Raw genomic sequence first — 8,021 nt, forward strand, 5'->3', positions numbered from 1 at the left:
TGTATTGACAACAAAAACGCTAGGAAACTTGAAAAATTGAATTATTCGCCGTCAAGCTTATTGTATTTGCCGTTGCGGCAAAAATGTTTCGCCTACCGCCTATCGCTATGGTTATATTTACACACATAGACAAAGCAACCTACAAAAAGCGCTACAAAGTAATACACGGATATACAGACACCTCAATCATTCAAAAGGACATCTATATCTCAACGGTCAATACAGCTCGAAAGATATTACATGCACGCTCACAAAAAATCGCTTCTGTAACATATACTCCCAAACATATTTTGCTTCAAGCATATACATTTTTGGGTATTGCCCAAACATTTATATGTTTGATCTCTTTCAATATATCATATGTTTGAAAGCATATTGGTCTAAACAATATATGTTTGGGTAGTCTAAGTTCCAAACATTTTGTATTTTTGCATCCAAATTCAATAATGTTGTCTTCCAAAAAACAATATGTTATTATGTGACCATATAATATGTTTGGAAGCATTTTGCACCCAAAAATATTATATGCTTAAAAAAAATTCTCCAAAACAATATTGTGCTCAAAATTTTATTTATTTATTTACAATCATAATGAATTATGAAAATAAACAGGTAATATAGGTGCTAACAACATAGGTTTTCGACCTGAATGCTCAAAATTTTGTTTCTGCCCAATTGTATATTCCCCGACATCTTTCTCACTTCCACGAGATTTTTTAGTTCTTAGCACCTTTTTCTGTAATACAAACATTGTAGAAGAAATTAATCAATTTTATGATTTTTTTTATTTTAATTTTACCTTTTGCCGGACGGGGACTCGAACAGCGGACCACACAGTTTGTAAGGATCAAAGAAGTAGCTGATCAATTGCCCAAGGAAAAATAAAATGTTAATTTTGTAATAACAAGCAACAACCACCAACTTAATTCAATATCGCTCCCTGTTAAATAGCGCTCCAAGCTACTAAACACATATATGTTAATAGGCTATTTCTAAATTAATATATGTTTGCATTCAAGCATATTATATTTACAAACATTTTATGTCCCAAACATAATATGTTCTAACATATTAACATATATGTCCCAAACATGTTATGCTAGTTTACGAACATTATATGCTTGCACTCAAAAATATTGTGTTTAAAAATTTGTGTTCCAAACATATAATGTTTATAGCCAAACATATGAAAAACAGTCTTTTTCAACCGTGTGGATCCTGAAAGCGAGATGCGATCTTATATATCTTAATGGTAATAGACGTACTATCACCGACACACAATGCACGTTATGTAACCTAAGTTCGACAGAAAATTTACAGCACTTCATGGGAATATGTCCACTGCTGAGTACACGCTCACAAAAAATCGCTTCTGTAACATATACTCCCAAACATATTTTGCTTCAAGCATATACATTTTTGGCTATTGCCCAAACATTTATATGTTTGATCTCTTCCATATATAATATGTTTGAAAGCATATTGGTCTAAACAATATATGTTTGGGTAGTCAATTTCCAAACATTTTGTATTTTTGCATCCAAATTCAATAATGTTGTCTTCCAAAAAACAATATGTTATTATGTGACCATATAATATGTTTGGAAGCATTTTGCACCCAAAAATATTATATGCTTAAAAAAATTCTCCCAAACAATATTGTGCTCAAAATTTTATTTATTTATTTATTTATTTACAATCATAATGAATTATGAAAATAAACAGGTAATATAGGTGCTAACAACATAGGTTTTCGACCTGAATGCTCAAAATTTTGTTTCTGCCCAATTGTATATTCCCCGACATCTTTCTCACTTCCACGAGATTTTTTAGTTCTTAGCACCTTTTTCTGTAATACAAACATTGTAGAAGAAATTAATCAATTTTATGATTTTTTTTATTTTAATTTTACCTTTTGCCGGACGGGGACTCGAACAGCGGACCACACAGTTTGTAAGGATCAAAGAAGTAGCTGATCAATTGCCCAAGGAAAAATAAAATGTTAATTTTGTAATAACAAGCAACAACCACCAACTTAATTCAATATCGCTCCCTGTTAAATAGCGCTCCAAGCTACTAAACACATATATGTTAATAGGCTATTTCTAAATTAATATATGTTTGCATTCAAGCATATTATATTTACAAACATTTTATGTCCCAAACATAATATGTTCTAACATATTAACATATATGTCCCAAACATGTTATGCTAGTTTACGAACATTATATGCTTGCACTCAAAAATATTGTGTTTAAAAATTTGTGTTCCAAACATATAATGTTTATAGCCAAACATATGAAAAACAGTCTTTTTCAACCGTGTGGATCCTGAAAGCGAGATGCGATCTTATATATCTTAATGGTAATAGACGTACTATCACCGACACACAATGCACGTTATGTAACCTAAGTTCGACAGAAAATTTACAGCACTTCATGGGAATATGTCCACTGCTGAGTACACGCTCACAAAAAATCGCTTCTGTAACATATACTCCCAAACATATTTTGCTTCAAGCATATACATTTTTGGCTATTGCCCAAACATTTATATGTTTGATCTCTTCCATATATAATATGTTTGAAAGCATATTGGTCTAAACAATATATGTTTGGGTAGTCAATTTCCAAACATTTTGTATTTTTGCATCCAAATTCAATAATGTTGTCTTCCAAAAAACAATATTTTATTATGTGAACATATAATATGTTTGGAAGCATTTTGCACCCAAAAATATTATATGCTTAAAAAAATTCTCCCAAACAATATTGTGCTCAAAATTTTATTTATTTATTTATATATTTACAATCATAATGAATTATGAAAATAAACAGATAATATAGGTGCTAACAACATAGCTTTTCGACCTGAATGCTCAAAATTTTGTTTCTGCCCAATTGTATATTCCCCCACATCTTTCTCACTTCCACGAGATTTTTTAGTTCTTAGCACCTTTTTCTGTAATACAAACATTGTAGAAGAAATTGTTCAATTGTATGATTTTTTTTTTTATTTTAATTTTACCTTTTGCCGGACGGAGATTCGAACAGCGGACCACACAGTTTGTACGGATCAAAGAAGTAGCTGATCAATTGCCCAAGGAAAAATAAAATGTTAATTTTGTAATAACAAGCAACAACCACCAACTTAATTCAATATCGCTCCCTGTTAAATAGCGCTCCAAGCTACTAAACACATATATGTTTATAGGCTATTTCTAAATTAATATATGTTTGCATCCAAGCATATTATATTTACAAACATTTTATGTCCCAAACATAATATGTTCTAACATATTAACATATATGTCCCAAACATGTTATGCTAGTTTATGAACATTATATGCTTGCACTCAAAAATATTGTGTTTAAAAATTTGTGTTCTAAACATATTGTTACGAATTTGATAATTATAGATTTAAGCTTATTTAAATTTCAAATTGTAACGATAAAATTTCGCTATCACTTGTTGGAATCATCTACTCATTTTCTAGTATTTTCCTGAACTTCTTTTATTTCTTTTGTTTGCTTACTGAAATGTTAGTTCTTACTCTCTCATAGAATAGCAACCCCTTTGCTTTGTTATTCTGCATTCTCATTTTATCTCATTGTCTATTGTCATTGTTGTTGTAGTAATGCGAGCATATATCTATGTGAGTGTGTATGTGTTTGGCAGCCACCAGACGAACAACTTAATGGTCGTAGATCCTTCTAACGTTGTCTAAGAATGTTCTGGCGTTGCCAGAGTATTGTAGTGCTACCAGAATGTTCTCGTATTGCCACACCGTCATATATAAAAGCGCTCGCATGCTGCTAACGAGTCAGTCTTAATTAAAGCGTCAAACGAATAACTTCAGTGTGAACGAATTGTAAAGTGTGAAGTCATAGTAAATAAATTGTAGATTGTCGTTATTTAAAAGAACTGTGTTTTAATTGTCCGGTAATTAAAAACGCCTAAATATAAAAACGTAACAGTTGGTGTCAGAAGTGGGATAACGAAAAAAATCTACAATGAAGTTTAATGAGCTTCGTGTGGAAGACTTAAAAAAGGAATTGAGCAAACTGGAGCTGCCGACAATAGGCAATAAGGCCCAGCTTCAAAAGCGTCTACTGGAAGAGTTTGAACGGCGTAATATGGACATTGCGACGCATGAGTTTGATTATAAGGATGACATTGATGAATCAATACTCGTCAATACAAGCAGTGTAGAAACTCCATCTGTGGCTTCGAGTGTTGTGGATTACACATCAATGCTCAATGTTTTGAGCAAAATGATGGAAGAAAATTCTAGAAAAATGGAAGAAAATTCTAGAAAAATGGAAGAAAACGCTCTAAAAATGCAAAAAAATTCTAGAAAAATGATGGAAGAAAATTCTCTTCTATTGGTGGAGAAATTTGACGAAAATTCTAGAATTCTTAATGAAAAGTTACAACAACTTTCGGAAGGTATGGAGAAACGCGTAGACCACATTGAAAGTCAAATTGTGGAATTGGATAAGAAATTTGTGGTTCACGATGAAAAATTTCTACACCTTGAGAAAAAAATGTCAGAACTAGAAATGAAAGGTGCTCCAGTGCGCGTAATCGAGGGCCCAAAAATCAAAACTCCTGTTTTTGATGGCTCATCTTCATTTGATGTTTTCAAATTCCAATTTGAGACGGTGGCATCCAGAAACATGTGGAATGACAACGACAGAGCAATTGAAATTCTGTTGGCATTGAAGGGTAATACTGCCGATGTAATACAAAGTATCCCAACTTCTTCCAGAAATAACTATAAGGAAGTAATAGCTGCGCTACAACGCAAGTACGGTGGAGAACATAAACAAGACATCTTCAGAATGGAATTAAGAGGAAGAGTCCAGAAATCAAATGAGACTCTACAAGATTTTGCATCAGAAGTTGAGCGGTTGGTACTATTGGCATACCCAGGAGAGAGTCACCCACTTGTGGACCGCATCAAAATTGAGACCTTTGTGAATGGCATTCGAGACCCAGACATAAAATGTGCAACATATGCGTCACAAAAAGCTACATTTGTGGAAACTGTAACATTTGCCCTTACACAAGAGACAGCGAGGGTACTAGCACGTCCTCAAATTCACAAAGTACGCAAGGTGGAGACCGAGAATGACGAATCAAATTCCGTGATTGATTCAGTGAAAGAAGCCGTTAAGCAGGCAATGCAAGAAATGAAGCAAGAGGCAAATAAATCCCGGATCAAATGCTATAACTGTGATAAGCCGGGACATCTAGCTCGAGAATGCAAAGCACGACGCAAACGGTCAAGGTCCACATCACCATCTCCATTAAACAATAGCCATAAGAAGGTGACCCCACTGTCAAGTGAGTCACCTTTAAACTAAATCGAGCTAGTTCAGCGGGGCAAGAGCTGGCTCCCACAGACGATGGCCCCACCATCTCCATAGCAATAGTTCAACAGAAAAATAACAATTTAACTATTGCGGGTGTTATTAATGGCGACAAGCGTACTTTGACGTTGGATACTGGTGCATCAAAGTCTATCATTAGATCTGATTTAGTAAAAGGAAAAATTACACCACTGATTGGAGTCAAGCTACGCACGGCTACAGGGGAACCCGCAACCGTATATGGAAAGGTCGCCGTAAAATTAACTATTGCTAACAAATCCGTTACTTATGATTTCATTGTGGCCGATATAGTAGACGAAGTTATAATTGGAGCGGATTTCATGATTGCTTTTGGCCTCAATCTGGATATGAAGCGTCGTGTAATGACATGGTGCGATGCCGAAATAACGGTAAACGTGGGATACGACGAGAATACACCTGTCAGACGTTTGACAACGAGCCAGTCAGAGTCTATACCACCGAATGCCGAAGCAATTATATGGGTTTCTATGAATGGAGATTGTGAAGTCGGCCAATTGTGGGTTGTTGAACCAGCAGAAAACAAAAGCAACAACATCTTGATAGCAAATGCCCTGGTAACAACGAACGAAGAGAGACTAATACCAGTTCGTGTCTTGAACTTGTCTGACAATCATGAGCAAATTGTAAAATTTTCTGACATTGGCAAATGTACACCAGCCGAGGCAATAGTCAATTTGGAAGGCAACTCATCAAAGACACATGGAGCAGTGAGAAAACATCTAGAAGGGTATTTCGAGGCTTGGACACGTCATCTATCGCCGTCAGAGAGAAATAAAGCCAAGCAATTGTTGTGGAAAAACGCCTCTGCTTTTGCTTCTGAAAAGGGAAATCAAGGAAGAACATCTGTAGTGAAACATGAAATTAAAACCGCAGAAGAAAGGTGGAAGTACCCGATTCTGCGTGGACTACAGAAAACTGAATGATGTCACCAAAAAGGACAGTTATCCGCTTCCACGCATTGATGACACGTTGGACACACTAGCCGGAACAACATGGTTTTCTACGCTTGATTTGCAGAGTGGATATTGGCAAGTAGAGATCGCCGAGAAAGACAAGGAAAAGACGGCTTTTGGCGTTAATGGCGGTCTCTGGCAATTCAATGTAATGCCGTTCGGGCTCTGCAACGCTCCGGCTACCTTCGAAAGATTGATGGAGCGGGTACTGAAGGGGTTGCACTGGAAGTCGTGCTTGATATACTTGGACGACATCATAGTGATGGGCAAAACATTTGACGAGCACCTTAAGAACTTGAAAGACGTTATCCAGCAATTGTCAGCCGCTGGTCTACGCCTTAACGCAAAGAAATGCTCCCTTTTCCAGCGGGAAGTTAAATACCTGGGTCATCATGTGACTGCAGAGGGCATATCCACCGATGAAGACAAAATCCAAGCTGTCAGAGATTGGCCACGACCCCGAAATCTCCACGAATTAAGAAGTTTCCTTGGGTTATGTACATATTACCGACGATTCGTCCCAAACTTCGCCAGCATCGCCGCTAGTCTCCATAAATTGACGCAAAAAGGTCAGAAGTTCCAGTGGAGCGACGAACAGGAGGATTCATTCCAACATTTAAAAGAACTTTTATGTTCAGCTCCTGTTCTAGCGTATCCTATTCCGGGCGAAAAATTTGTTTTGGATACAGATGCTAGCGCGCATGGTATTGGAGGTGTGCTATCCCAACAGATAGACGGCAAGGAGAAGGTCATCGGATATTTCAGCCGAACGTTGTCCAAGCCCGAAAAGAACTACTGTGTAACGCGACGAGAGCTGCTAGCCGTCATAGAGGGTGTAAAACATTATCATAAATATTTGTATGGACAACACTTCTTGCTCAGGACTGATCACTCAGCTCTTCGATGGTTGCTCCAATTCAAGAATCCGGAAGCTCAACTGGCACGTTGGATCGAGAGGCTCCAAAGCTATGATTTCAGTATCGAGCATAGAAAAGGTGGAAAACACGGTAACGCTGACGCTTTGTCACGTCGACCTTGCAGTATAGAATGCAAGCACTGCTCGAAAGCTGAACATAAGGAGGAGATTGTTGATATTCGGCTGTTACACATCGAATCTGGAGTGGACTGGCCAACAGAACAGCGTAAAGATCCCATTTTGAACAAAATTATTTCGGCAAAGGAAGAGAACAAGAAGCCCAGTAAGAAAGACATAGCAGCCGAAAGTCCACTTATGAAATCATACTGGGCTCAATGGGATAGTTTAGTTCTAGTCAATGGATCCCTGCAACGTAAATGGGAAAGCGAAGATGGCAAGAGCAGCCGAAATTTGATCATCGTTCCAGATTCCAAAATAAGAGACGTTTTGGCGGAGTTCCATAATGGTCCCAGTGGAGGTCATCTGGGAATAACCAAAACCGCCGAGAAAGTGAAGCAACGATTCTACTGGGTTGGATGCCAGAAATCAATTGCTGAATGGGTAGCCAATTGCGAGAAGTGCATGAAGGCGAAAGGTCCAACAAGGAAAAGTCGAGGTCCTATGCAAGAATATAGACCAGGATCCCCGTTTGAAAGAATAGCAATGGACGTGGCAGGCCCTTTCCCAGTAAGTGATTCTGGAAACCGTTATGTCCTTGTGGTCATGGATTACTT

Source organism: Haematobia irritans, chromosome 1, assembly GCF_050003625.1.
Source record: "Haematobia irritans isolate KBUSLIRL chromosome 1, ASM5000362v1, whole genome shotgun sequence".
Taxonomy (NCBI): Eukaryota; Metazoa; Arthropoda; class Insecta; order Diptera; family Muscidae; genus Haematobia; species Haematobia irritans.